At 43.3% G+C, this 15070-nt stretch overlaps 1 protein-coding gene across 1 annotated transcript in view; it reads left to right on the top strand.

Annotated features, from left to right (window-relative positions):
* BRINP2 (BMP/retinoic acid inducible neural specific 2) overlaps positions 1–15070 on the top strand; it is a 143071-nt gene that overhangs the window by 84862 nt on the left and 43139 nt on the right. The gene's annotated exons all lie outside the window — the stretch shown is intronic.

Raw genomic sequence — 15070 nt, forward strand, 5'->3', positions numbered from 1 at the left:
TACTTTTCAATTACAGATTATTTCCTAATGAAAGGAGTGGAGATGGAATATGAAAAAACACAAGAGAAACAGAATCAGAAAATCACCTATTCTTTTTTCAGGTAGAGGTTGCTATCTGTAAGCTGAGTGTATGCATTCTTAGTCTTATGAACACGCTAAAGGTTTCACCCTCTTTCTAGATCTAGCAGTTTACATGCCTTATGTATGTGAACTCACTTACTCTTTCTAACAATCCTCTGTGGGAGGAACAATTATTCTCCCCATTACACAGATGAGAAAATCGAGGTCCAGAGAAGTTAAGGAACTTGTCCAGGGGCACACAGCTGGTAAATGGTGAAGCCAGGATTAGCTCCCAAGCAGTCAGACTCCAAAGTCTGGGTCCTTAAATTATATTTAAAGAAATTATATATTTTCTGTTTTTAGGTTTTTTTAAAATTTATTGTTGTTTTACTTATACAGTAACCTGTTTGGGTTAGTACGGAGTCTTAGAAATGAGGGTTTAACATATTCAGCACTGAGAGATTCATGTATAGGGGCCATTCTCCTAGTACATGATTTCCCACATGGCAGATGCAGACAGACAGACAAGATGAGGTGTTTGAGGGGCTGGTGCTTTACGAGTGCAGAGGTTTGTAGAAACAAAAGCCATTTCTCTCCCAATCTGGTCTCAGAAAGGACTGCAGCTGATGCTCTCTGATTCAGCAGCTCTGGTCCTTGCCGTCCTCCACACACCACGGTGGGGATTCTCACAGGGCCACTGAGGTGGAGACCAGCTCGAGCGGAGTGACTGAGCGAAGCCTGCTCCAGGGAGAGAGGTTAACTTGAATCTCAGTAAATATGTAAATTAGAACTGTATCCTCCACAGATTTTCTATAAGGTAAATTCAGGGTGATACTTCTTATCAAAGAATTTCCTTTTCCATCCCTCCAAAAAAAAAAAGAAAAAGGAAAACAGAAAATCTACCCTAGAATTCATTTAGTGGTGAATTCCTCTGGTCCAGGAAAACAAGATTTAATTCATCTCAGACTTTTCAGTTTACCCCCAAATCTTTCAAAACACTGTTATCACCAAATATATATATTTTTTTTTTCTTTTTTTTTTTTTCAAGTAAATGGGAACTGAAATGTCAGACTGGGAATCCTAACACCACCATTCCTGTCTAAGGACTCTGGGATCTAGAGGAGTTAAAGCACCAGTTTCCTTCTCCCGTCCACAGATGTTTCTTGTCATCAGGCCCCCGCCTCAAGCCTGGCAACCACTGAATGCCTGGGTGGCAGCTCAGAGCTGGCCCCCCAGGAGTGTCTGGAATCACTTCTGCACCACCAACGTTCTATCAGTTGGTAATAGTTTTTTGATCATTTAATGTGACAAGCTCATACACTGTGCCGCTCTGTTTCTCTGGGGTCAGTTATTGCACCTGAACTTGTGCTTGGGGAAACAGTAACCAGTCATTCTGACAGGAATGCAGCGCTCTGATTTGCAACCCTGTGAGGGGGCAATGAGAGAAGGGTCCCACACGGCTGCTCCAGGAGCATTCTGGGAGTCCTGCTTTTAGTTCTTAAGCAAGATGCTGGATCCAGGTACACAAGTGTTGCAGGGGTCTGTATTATCCCCATGAGAACTCACTCTTATCCCTTCCCCTTTTGTCTGTAGTGGTGATTCCCTCAAGCAATTCAAGACCTTGCTTACTGGGATGAGAACAGGTCATGGAAAACTGGTAGAATATATATTGAGGGTCATCTCCGATGACTAGAAGGGCATTTTGTCTAGAAGGCCAGATGGAGAAAGAGTTTACAGAGAATATCAGAAATGCTCTGCAGTGAGAGATTGAGCCTTGAACAGAATTAGTCTTCTATTACTTTTTTTTCTGTGTTTGGCTGTGCTGGGACTCAGTTGTGGCATGCAGCATCTTCATTGCGTCACGTGGGCTCTTCCATGGTGGCACACGGCCGGTGGGGCAGTGGGCTCAGTAGTTGCAGCACAAAAACTCAGTTGCTCTGGGGCAGGTGAGATCTTAATCCCCCCACCAGGGATCGAACATGAATCCCCTGCATTGCAAGGCAGATTACTAACCCCTGGACCACCAGGAAGTCTCTTATCCAACATTTTAAGAAAGCTTTTGGTGCTTGGAGATCTTATGGTATCTGCATGTGCTTTCATACAAGAAAGGAGGTGAACTGTAATGGGGGAAGAATAAGACTTTCCAGTGGGGTTAGAGTATTTGGTGTAGAATTTCACGAAGCTCTCTCTCATAGCAGAAGAGAGGCCCTTCTTCTCTTCTAGCTGTGTGTGAGCATATCATAACAATTACACAACCAAATTCTAAGATTAAACTCCAAGTCCTACCTCTTCTTTTCATTTTTTCCATTCTTATTTGGAAATTAGAGTGTTCTCTCACTTGGAGGAGATGACTGATTTTTCTAAAATAGCTCTGGCCTCTCTAACCGTGGGTCCCCAGAGATCATTGCTCTCTCCATTTAGGTTTGTATTCACGTAGGCACAGGTGCTTCAAAGTGAAGGTTCTGGAGCCAAATGACCTGAACTCTAATCCTGGAGCTGCAGCTTACTAGCTTTATAATGTTGGGGTAATTATTTAATTTCTTTGTTCCTCACTTTCTTTATTTGTAAATTTGGGACAGGTATAGTGCCCACCTCTAATGGACTGATGCGAAAATTTAAAGAGTTGATAGACGTAAAACACTTAGAATAGTGCTTAATAAATATTACCTGTTATTAGAATATCCTCAATAAATATTAACCAATGGAAAAGTTATAATGAGATGAGAGCCATGGGTACTCTCCTTGTGATAACATCTGCTGGGGACTTAGCATTTGACAACTTGCATTAGAAGGAGAAAAAAAATGTTCTCATGTTTTGTGTTTTTTAATAAATAGAGAAGTGTTTCATGCTTCTCTATTTTTTAAATTAATTAATTTATTTGTGGCCCTACCTCAGAGCATGCAGAACTTCCCCAACCAGGGGTCAAACCTATATCCCCTCCATTGCAAGCACAGAGACCCAAACAATGGAATCACAAGGGAAGTCCCTCTTGCTTTCTTTTTTAAAGTGTATTAACCTTAATTCCTTCTCTCTCTCTCTCAACTGGAGAATGAATGTATCTTCTCTGGGGCACACTCTTACTGGTCTTATGGACTACCATGAAGAGCTAGCTTATTTCCAGCCTGTTTTAGAGTCACCACAGAGAATGACCTTTCTTCTAAAGTCGGGGATAGCCAACTGAGCAGGCCTGCCTTGAGGTGTCCTACAGAAGGGAGTCAGTGGTCCCTGCCAGCTCCCTGGTCCCAGGGCTAACATGAACAGTCTCAGGGGCACCATTATGAGAAAAGAGACGATATACATACTTGTGAAAACTTTCTAAATAGCAGGATGGGGCTTGGCCATCTTACTCAATTTTTGGTCAGCTTTTAAATTCCATTAGCCGACCTCTCAGCAACTCCTCAAGACCTGTCAGACCAAGATCTGAGCAATCAGCCCACTTCTCAGACACTGTCTCTTAACAGGCTAGTGGTAAGAGCTGTAAGAGCAGAGATCCTGTCTCTAATTCCATTTGTGACCCCTGCATGCCCACATTTGCTCCACTCTAGCCCTCAGTACAATAAACATTTAAAGTGATCTGCTCTCACACCAGCCCTGTGAGGCAGGTGTGGACTCTTAGGGTTCAAAGTAGTGAGTTGGACTTGTTCAAGGTCAGAGAGGTAGCCAGTCACAGCCAGAAATAACACTCAGGGCTCCTGACTTGAAGTCTCCTGCTCATAACTCTAGACCACGCCACTTCCCTTTGACTGGTAAATGCATCTTCTTCATAATGCGCAACCTAATCAGGCACCTAAATTGAGCTGATGCAAATGTAAATATGGTTTCTCGAAACACTCTAGCGGTAATGTTCCATTCTCTCTTTGCTACAAATCAAAGTAATGAGCAGTCTGGGTTTTTTTTTTTTTTTTTAAATTTCTTTTTGTATTAAGGCTTTAATAGAGAGATAATCATGGGATTGGAAAAAATCCAAGCCGCTATGATGAAACACTTAAAACTTGGAAAGAATAAATTAAAACGAAGAGAGAAAGTTAGAAATAGTATAGAACAATGAGTGTGATATGGTGGTTGGAAGAAAAAAGCAAGGCCAGGTATAATTCCAAATTATTGATCTTAGTCATTAATGCCTGCATTTCTATCTGTCTCTCTTTTAGAAAAGAAGGGGTCTGGGGATGTATTAGAAGCCTTTTGAGAGAACAAATAAAAAATTAATAGATATCTTCATTTTTAAAATGACCTTTGTATTTTTTATCATATTCTGGGCAGAGTTTGCAAATTTTGAGAACCAAAGTAGAGCAAAGCTTAAAACCAAGAGGTCGGAGTGGTACCCAAAGGTGGGCAGTGTAGAAACAGAAATGTGTTGTAGGAGGTGCATCTGGAGACATCCAACAGGACAAACTGGGGTAGAATCAGACGATGACGTCCGCTAAAAGGACCTTTCCATGGGCACCAGAGCAGTTATCTTAAGGAAAGATAATTCTGTTTATGATTCATCAGGATGAAAAACAAGGCTTGGCAATAGTACCTGAGATGGAAGTGAGACAGGCAAAACCCAATATTTTGTCCATACTGCTCCATGTGTGGTCTATGGACCGGCAGCACTGGCATTACCTGAGAGCTCGTGAAAACTGCAGAACCTCAAGCCTTGTCCCAGCCCACAAAATCAGAACATGCATTTTAGCAAGAGCCCCACACGAACCATATAGCACTAACGCTTGATTAGATTAAGTGCTTGGGAGATGGAGAGGAGAGCCGAGTGGCCAGAGTGGAGAAGGACAGAAGGCTTCACGGTAGGGCAGCATCCTCCATGATGCACTTGAGGTAGTGAGAATATTTACAGGAGATGCTACAAATAGAGGAGGAGTCATAGGAAGTTGAATTTAGGAATTATTAGTGCCAAGGCACATAAACTCATAAGAATAGATCCAAGCAGCTGGGGGAAAAGATTTTTAAAAGCAGAAAAGGCTGGAGGGCCTAGAACCAGCCTGTGGGTGCCTTGTGGGAGATGGAGAGGTGAGGAAGCAGAGAGCAGCTGTGGAAGCCATCACAGAGGGAGCACCAGAGCTGATTTATCATCCGGACCACGTCTCACGGACTAACAAACACTGATTTGAATAAACAGCAAACCCTGGGAGAGGCAGCATCTCCAATTAAGAGATCACAATCCACATAAATAAACGGCAACCTCAGTCTGCCTGGGTAAATCCCAGTGATTTCCTAGGTGTTCATTACGGCTGCAGAGGTAGAGAAAGGTTGTGTTATCACACAGCTGCAGGGCACCACCAGGGAAGCCCTGGTTCTCAGGCGGATGGGACAGGCAGGGAAGGAGGTGAGCTCTGCCAGAAACACTACCATCACCTGAGCAAACTGGTTGATCTCTGCCCTTCTTGCTAGGTTTCTATTTTGGCAAGGGAGTTTCCTGAGATGGAAGAAGAGGAAGAAATAGTATGAAAACTAGAGCAAAGCAAAACAAAACAGAGGCATTGCAGAGTGATGAGCCTAGAGACTCATCACAGGTACTCTTTCTTGGTCCATAGAGGTGAGGAGGTGGGAGGGGAACAGAATGAAATGTCTAGAATCCACTTTCCTCAAGAGTTCACTGCTGGCTAAATGTACAGCCCAATATCTGACATAGACTATCTAATCTAGGCTGTAGACCCAGCCCAAGGACTTCACCCAAGGAATTTTACTCCAGAAGTGTCTGGAGGTTGAGCACTACAAGGGCATACAGGCTCTGGAATCAGGCCTTGCAGACCCTCATCCTTGGAGAGCATTTCCTCTCCATCTTAACATGGCAACATCTGGGACCAGTAGAGCCAACCTATGTGAATGAGGAAGTGTGCTGCTCACTTGGAGAAAGGAGGAAGCACAGAAACAGACAAAGGCAGTTCAAGAGCGTGAGAAGAGCAGAATCCCTTCCATCCGTTTTATTGAAGGCCAACTCTGTGCTTATCCTTCTATAAGACTCTGATAATAATCATTAATGGGGAGGACACGGCCCTTGATCTGGAACTCACAAGACCAGTGCATTTGGAGAACGTGCTAGATGGCTCTGAACAGAAAGGTGAGGAAAGCTGCAATGAAGTAATGCCTTGGCTGGACTCTCATGGCTGAGTGGGAGCTATCCAGGTGGAGAGCTTGAGGAACTGTGCCGTGGACACAGAAGCGGTATAACCAACGGTGTAGGAGCGCCAAGTGTGCTTTAGAAACTGAGCAGCCAGTTCCAGTTATCCATTGTAAATGCCGAGAAGCATGTGACTGTCCCTCCTCCACCTGTTCTGCCCCACTGCCTTATGTCTGCCATATCTTGTCCCTCCAACATGCCAAAAGGGTCTCCTAGACACTGATTTCTTTCACGGTGCAGTTTTAAAAAGCCTCTTTCCTGAAGTGGCATGTCATTTTCCTGTATTAGCGATGAGTAAAATGAAGTAGAAGTAATTACATATCTGTAGAAAGTAGGACCAAAGGCAATTCCTTGTGTTTCTACCTGGGGAAAAATGGACTTTGAATAGCACCCGGTGAGAAAATGATATGCTGTGCTTTGAGATCTTATAAAGCCACCTGTTCAACTGAAAATCCAGTGTCATCCATGCTTTAAAAATTGAATTTAGAGTAAGCTTCCCACACGGTGTGTTTGCTCACTTGGTCCTCTTGCAAGCATTTATGGAACATCTACTTTGTGGAAAGCATTATTCTGGGCACCATAGCAGGCTGCCAAAAAGAAAACAGGATTCTACTGGTTTCCAGGGGTTCAGCTGTCCAGTTTGAGTGACAGCACACTCACGGGAAAAACACATTAGAATGTAGCATCCCAGGCTCTGGGGAGAAGGAGGTATTTAGCACACTCTCAGTGAGTGATGGATAGATTTGGCCCATGAATGCCGTATCAGAATAAATTCTCAGGATGTCAGTCCCATGCTCCCCAAGGGCAAAATGACTCTTGCCCCAAATTTTCTCATGTCTTCTGGGGGGCTATATCCAGGTCATTCACATGGGATTGAAATAGGATTGCACAGGTGGTCTGTGAATAGAAAAGGTAAAAAAAAAAAAAGTGCAAAAAAGGCAGGGAAAAAACCAGGAAGGCCAGGGGGAGAAAGCCAGTTCAGTTTTGTTTTCAGATGAGATTTAGTAGACAGATCTTGAGTCAGTCAGGCAGAGAAAAAGAGGATTAATTTTTGCTTTGAGAAATAATTAATTTTATTCATGAATGAATTGCTACTTAGAGGCGCGTAGATGTAGAAAGGAATGAGGTAGGCTTCATCTAGAAACCGTCGTGACACAGATGTAGACAGGGACACTGGCTAGCCACGTGGTCTTTTCATTTTTTTTTTTTTTTCCCTCAAGAGAAGAGCTTTTTCTGGGTCAGGGATTCTCCGTTTTTCTTCCTGCTATTCAGCTTCTGCCACATTTATCCCACCTCAGGGCTTCCCACATCTCCTACAAGAAAATTATGTCAGTCCACATTGTTTAGAACAGTGAGTGGCATGTGGTGGGGCATTTATTTGCTCATGTATGTTTATTACCTCTGTGTGCTGGCCGCTCCCCAAGGGCAGGGGGCACAGCTGTGAATGAGATGCGGCCCAGGCCTCAGGGAGCTCTGCCCTCCAGGAAGGCAGACCCACGGGAGCAAATGGTTGGAAGTGGGCTGAGGTCTGTGCAGCTGACCAAAACGCTGGGTGTGAGTTTGGTTCCCAATGCCAGTTATCCATTTTCTCCTCCGGGATTTGAAACAGGTGAGAGTGCTCGCAAGGTGCTTAAAGCCAGTGGGACAGATTTATCACCATAAAGCAGGGCTGGAGATGAAGGTTTGGACCTGAGTCTGAGACAGTTGTGTGAATTCCTCTTCTCACAATCTGTCCTGACTCAAAGACAGCTTTCTGGTCTTTCAGACTGATTTGCCCAATCCGACATGAAGCAACCGGAGAAGGCATCATTGGATACTGCAGATGGGCTGGGCAGGTGACCTCAGATGGAGCTCTACCAGCTGAGCAGGAGAAAACCCTGGAAGGGATTGCTGACTGGAGGGTGTGGGTATACAAGAGACAGAAGCTTTCTGTGTACAGGGATCTCAAAGCATTGACTGTTGTTGCTGTTCAGTCACCAAGTCGTGTCCAACTCTGCCACCTCATGGACTGCAACATGCCAGGCTTCCCTGTCCCTCACCATCCCCTGGAGTTTACCCAAGTCCATGTCCATTGAATCAGTGATGCTATCCAACAATCTCATCATCCATTTCTTTCTTCTCCTGCCTTCAGTCTTTCCTAGCATCAGGGTCTTTTCCAATAAGTCAGCTGTTAGCATCAGATGGCCAAGTATTGGAGCTTCAGCTTCAGTGTCAGTCTTCCAAAGAGTATTCAGGGTTGATTTCCTTTAAGATTGACTGGTTTGATCTCCTTGCTGTCCAAGGGACCCTCAAGGGTCTTCTCCAACACCACAGTAAAGTATCAATTCTTTAGTACTCTGCCTTCTTTATTGTCCAGTTCTCACATCTGTACATGACTACTGGAAAAACTGTAGCTTTGACTATACAGACCTTTGTCAGCAAAGTGATGTCTTTGCTTTTTAACACACTGTCCAGGTTTGTCATAGATTTCCTGCCAAGAAGCAATCATCTTCTGATTTCATGACTGCAGTCACCACCCGCAGTGATTTAAGAATCCAAGAAGAGGAACTCTGTCACTGCTTCCACATTTTCCCCTTCTATTTGCCATGAAGTGATGGGGCCAGATGCCACGATCTTGGGTTTTTTTTAAATATTGAGTTTTAAGCCAGCCTTTTCACTCTCCTCCTTCACCCTCATCAAGAGGTTCTTTAATTCCTCTTCGCTTTCTGCCATTAGACTGGTATCATCTCAGAACCAGAGATCAAATTGCCAACATTCACTGGATCATAGAGAAAGCAAGGGAATTCCAGGAAAACATCTACCCCTGTTTCAAAGGTCTATATATTTAGAGCTATATATAGCCAACAAGCTATATATAGCTGTATAGCCGACAAAGTTCCATCTAGTCAAAGCTATGGCAGTTTGTATGGATGTAAGTAGTTGTACCATAAAGAAAACTGAGCACCGAAGAACTGATGCTTCTGAACTGTGGTGCTGGAGAAGATTCTTGAGAGTCCCTTGGACTGAAAGGAAATCAAACTAGTCAATCCTAAAGGAAATCCTGAATATTCATTGGAAGGACTGATGCTGAAGCTGAAGCTCCAATACTTTGGACACTTGATGAGAAGAGCCGACTCATTGGAAAAGACCCTGATTCTGGGAAAGACTGAGGGCAGGACGAGAAGGGGATGACAGAGGATGAGGTGGTTGGATGGCGTCTCCAACTTGATGAATGTGAGTTTGAGCAAGCTTCTGAAGACAGTGATGAACAGGGAAGCCTGGTGTGCTGCAGTCCATGTTATCGCAAAGAGTCAGACACAACTCAGCAACAGAACTGTTTCATTGACTACGCCAAAAGCTTTGACTGTGTGGATCATAACAAACTGTTGAAAACTCTTAAAGAGATGGGAATGCTAGACCTCCTGAGAAAGGTGTAGACTACACAATATTAAAGTGCGGGCCACAGGCATCAGGCTGTCACTAACCTTCCCAGTTTCTTCATGGGATGAAAGGAGTAAGGGGGCAAAGAAGGAAGATTGTTTTGAAAGGCAAATGCATAAATTATAAGAAAGTGTTCTCTCTATATTGTGACGTAGTAATAACAATAATAAATATTGACTATATATATTGAATATTCACAATGTTCCTAACATCTTATTAAGTGCCAGTTCAGTCACTCAGTCATGTCCGATTCTTTGCGACCCCATGAATCGCAGCATGCCAGGCCTCCTTGTCCATCACCAACTCCTGGAGTTCACTCAAACTCATGTCTATTGAGTCGGTGATGCCATCCAGCCATCTCATCCTCTGTCATCCCCTTCTCCTCCTGCCCCCAATCCCTCCCAGCATCAGTGTCTTTTCCAATGAGTCAACTCTTTGCATGAGGTGGACAAAGTACCGAAGTTTCAGCTTTAGCATCATTCCTTCCAAAGAAATCCCAGGGCTGATCTCCTTCAGAATGGACTGGTTGGATCTCCTTGCAGTCCAAGGGACTCTCAAGAGTCTTCTCCAACACCACAGTTCAAAAGCATACTAAATGCATAATAATATGTAATTTTGCATGTGCATGCTCAGTCGTGTCCAACTGTTTGTGACCTTGTGGACTGTAGGCCACCAGGCTCCTCTGTCCATGGAATTTTCCAGGCAAGAATACCGGAGTGTGTTGCCATTTCCCACTCCAAGGGATCTTTCTGACCCCAGGATTGAACCCAGTTCACTTGTGTATCCGGCATTGGCAGGCGGGTTATTTACCACTGTGCCATCTAGGAAACCCTGAAGCATGCACCCAATGTGGGGCTCAAACCCACAACCCTGAGATTAAGAGTCTCATATATGTTAAAATTATCATTATGAGAAATGTACCAGGGAGATACTTTTGGTGTACATTTTTACAGATGAAGACACTGGGTTTTTGAGGGTGTTAATGCAACTGGTAAGAGGAAGAGTTAGCAGTCAATACAGTAGAGGATCTGACCATTATATGATTATTATTGAATAAAATCTGAACCTGGGATTCTTAATGCTCCAAGAGAAATGGGGCCTTCTCTTATAACTACTTCTGCTCTCTGCCCCTCCTACTCTTCCTTCTGGCATTCTGGCAGATCTTTGGGATGGAGAGCTAGGTCTCAGGGGGCTAGAAGGTGTCTCATCCCACTCAAAGACCCTGTAGTTCTGTGTTTCCACCTGAGCTCTCCATCTGTACTTGGGCTCTGGGGAACCCTTAGTGGGAGGAAGCTACAGATGAACCTTCCTGGAGCAGCTCACCCACAGAGAATTTTGTATGTGTCGGCTTTGCATTGTGGTGTATTTCTCTAAGGGTGCGGTGTAAATTGAATTTCTGCAAATCAAATCCTCTACTGGAGGAACACTTAATGCCATTTCCAAAATGCAGTATCTTATTTTTTTTCCCCTGGCAATGGCTTATAAAAATCCAGTGCTAAGCCAATCTCTAGCCCCTGACTTTAGGATCCAGTAGCTACTGATTCATAAGCACACACTATCCACTTGGAAATGTCTTATATTTCAAGGAATATTTCCATCCAGCCAGAAGAAACCATGGGTGATGGATATAACCTATGCTTATTGGGCCACTGTGTAAATGTGGAGTTTCATGTAACGACAAGATTGGTATATGCTCTGGGTCATTCCCACTTACCCTTTGTGTCCACAGCGTATCATGGAATCAGATGAAGCAGTGAAAGAGACCTAGAGGCTGGGACTCCCAAGTCAGCTTTAGAATTTGTAGGAATAGGGTGAGCAGATTAGCCACCTGGACCATGGCTTAGAGGCAGAGCTCCTCCTTGGTGCTGTGTGATTCCCTCTGCACTTATTTAATGCTCCCTAGTTCTGCCACCATGCCAGGTTCTCCCCTGAGCCCAGAAATGTGCCTCTTTATCCCTCCCCCTTGCGGAAAAAAAAAAAAAAAAAAAACCAGGCTGTGGACGTCAGAATGAACACATAGTCTCACGGGCCAGGCAGGAGGCCCTAGAGGGATTAAAATGAGGTAGCCAGAACTAGCTTTGCACCAGACCTTCATTACTAGCCTTGCTGCCTGGGAGAATTCTCATCTTCCATGCATGTTGGCAGTGCCTGCGCCTCACTGGGGACACACTAGTGACGGAGGAGGAAGAGGAAGGAAGACTCTTTGGGGAGTGAGCTCTCCTGAAGCTACAGAGGCATGTAAATACCTAATGATCCCTCAAAGGGGGTCACATAGTTGGTTTATTAGTAACAGAGGTAAACTTCAGTGTGATGAGCCAGGCTTTGCTTAGCTGTGTTCTGTTTATGTTCTAAAGGGTGAGTCTAATAAAGACCACATGCAGAGGAAAGGAGGTTGTCAAGTCCTTGAAGGTCAGCCTCAGTCATCTGAAAATTGATGCTCAAATGGGACTCCGTAGAGGAAATGTGGCTCTAGAGGCTGATAATACATTCGTCTGCCTTCTGTTTCCACCAAGTAGGGTGATGTCCATTCTGGTGCCTGCAGCCCTGGAGACTAAATCAAAGAACCACAGATTTAGTGGTTGGTCTAGAGTAAGAGCCCAGAGCTACAGAAACAGTGTCTGAGGATGTAGGGCAGCCTGGCAACATGAGATGGCAGAATGGAGCCAAGGTGCCCAGAAATGCGAATTAGAAGGAAAGTTTATTTTTATTTTTTATTAAAGTTTAGTTGATTTACAATATTGTGTTAGTTTCAAGTGTACAGCACAGTGATTCAGTTACACACACACACCACACATTGTTGTTGTTCAGTCCCTAAGTCGTGTCCAATTCTTTGTGACCCCATGGACTGCAGCATGCCAGATTCCCCTATCCTTCACTATATCTGAGTTTGCTCAAATTCATGTCCATCGAGTCAGTGATGCTATCTAACCATTTCATTCTCTGCTGCCCCCTTCTCATTTTGCCTTCAATTTTTCTTAGCATCAGGGTTTTTTCCAATGAGTTGGCTCTTTGCATCAGGTGGGCGAAGTATTGGAGCTTCAGCATCAGTCATTCCAATGAATATTCAGGTTGATTTCCTTTAAGATTGACTGGTTTGATCTCCTTGCAGTCCAAGAGACTCTCAAGAGTCCTCCAGCACCACAGTTAGAAAAGATAAATTCTTCGGCCCTCAGCCTTCTTTGTGGTCCAGCTCTGACATCTGTACATGACTACTGGAGTAACCATAGCTTTGACTTTACAGACCTTTGTTTACAAAGTGATATCTCTGCTTGTTAATATGCTGTCTAGGTTTGTCATAGATTTTCTTCTAAGGAGCAAGTATCTTTTGATTTCATGGCTGCAGTCACTGTCCACAGTGATTTTGGAGCCCCCCAAAATAAAGTCTGTCATTGTTTCCATTTTCCCCCATCTATTTACCATGAAGTGGTGGGACAAGATGCATGATCTTAGTTTTTGAATCTTGAGTTTTAAGGTAGCTTTTAAATTCTCCTCTTTCACCTTCTCCAAGAGGTTCTTTAGTTCCTCTTCACTTTCTGCCATTAGGGTGGTATCATCTGCATATCTGAGATTATTGATATTTCAGTCTTGATGCCAGCTTGATCCAGCCCAGCATTTTGCTTGATGTACTCTGCATATAAGTTAAATAAGCAGGATGACAGTATACAGCCTTGATGTACTCCTTTCCCAATTTTCCCAGTTTGTTGCTCCATGTCCAGTTCTAACTGTTGCTTCTTGACCTGCATATAGGTTTCTCAGGAGGAGGTAAGGTGGTCTTGTATTCCCATCTCTTTAAGAATTTTCCACAGTGTGTTGTGATCCACACAGTCAAAGGCTCTAGTGTAGTCAATGAAGCAGAATTAGATGTTTTTATGAAATTCCTTTGCTTTTCCTAGGATCCAACAGATTTGGGCAATTTGATCTCTGGTTCCTCTCCATTTTCTAAGTCCAGCTGTACATCTGGAAGTTCTCAGTTCACATACTGTTGAAGCCGAGTTTGAAGGATTTTGTGCATATAATTTAAATAAGCCGGGTGACATATACAGCCTTGCCATACTCCTTTGGTAACCATTCGTGTGTTTCCTATGTCTGTGAGTCTGTTTCTGTTTTGTAAATAAGTTCATTTGTATCACTTTTTAAGATTCTACATATAAGTGTTATTGTATATTAAGTGTATATTGTATTTGTCTTTCTCTTCTGACTTTACTAAGCATGATAGGTTCTAGGTTCATCCACATTGCTGCAAATGGCATTATTTCGTTCATTTTTATGGGCCAAGTAATTCTCCACTGTGCATCTGTACCACGTCTTCTCTATCCATTCCTCTGTTGATGGGTATTTAGGTTGTTTCCATGCCTTGGCTACTGTAACTAGTGCTGCTGTGAATGTTGGGGTACATGTATCTTTTTGAATTAGAGCTTTTGTATTTTTCTGGATATATGCCCAGGGGTGGGGTTGTTGAATCATATGGTAATTCTATTTTTTTTTTCTTTTTTAAGGAACCTCCATACTGTCATACATAGTGGGTGTACCAATTTACATTCCCACCAACAGTAGAAGAGAGTTCCATAAGCAAACTTTAAAATCATTTATTTCCTACCCAAGGCAGACAACCACTCCACAAATCCCCAAGAAAGTGATCAACCTGGCTCAGGGAGGTCCAGTCCTGAGTGTTTTCTGAAGCCAATTTCCATCCAGTAGCCCCAAACATGCTACAGATTTTTATGAAACTGAATCTCAGTTTTTTGTCTTTTTTTTCCTTTTCATAATTCTACTCATTGTTTCTGAGTCTTCTTTCTCCTGTGTATCTAGAATAAGTGAAAATGCCTCTTCTTCACAAAAAGTTCTCCAGATGCTTGAAAACAGTTGTTATTCTCTGCGCTTCTTTGACTTACTAGCATACTGAGACTTCCCTCCAGAAGTTCTTTTCTCTCTCTTTCCCCTTTTTCATGTTATGTCTCTCAAACTTGTTTGTTGTCCTTGTTTCTTTTTTCCCTCCTCTCTCTTTTCCATCTTGGACCTTCATGATATCATTCAGGACTAAGACTCATATCCCATCACTCTGTCATCACCTAGGGCCTCTGAGTTCTTTACTGGGCCCTGGTAAACAAGGAAAGAGATAATAAACAAGAAATTGATGTCAACATAAGGTTTTTTTTTTTTTTTTTTTTTTCTGGCTCCTGGAGAGCTTGCTTGCTTAGTCACCTTTCAAAGTGCTCAAGACTTTTGTCACAAATCAGTATCAATTCACCATTCTGGAGTTTCTCAGACCAAGCACTTTCCCTCTCCACAGATTTTCTTTAACTTCTTGTATTCTGTGCAGTTCTTGAAAATTAGTGATATAGGTCATGGTGCACCTCAGAAAATGTGGTGACTCTATTCAGGACCTGAAGCATCAGTTCTACAAGAAAAGTGGGAAATATGTTGTGGGTTTTTGTTGCTATTTAGCTGCTAAGTCGTGTCCAGTGCTTTCT

This window comes from Bos indicus x Bos taurus, chromosome 16 (genome assembly GCF_003369695.1).
Source record: "Bos indicus x Bos taurus breed Angus x Brahman F1 hybrid chromosome 16, Bos_hybrid_MaternalHap_v2.0, whole genome shotgun sequence".
Taxonomy (NCBI): Eukaryota; Metazoa; Chordata; class Mammalia; order Artiodactyla; family Bovidae; genus Bos; species Bos indicus x Bos taurus.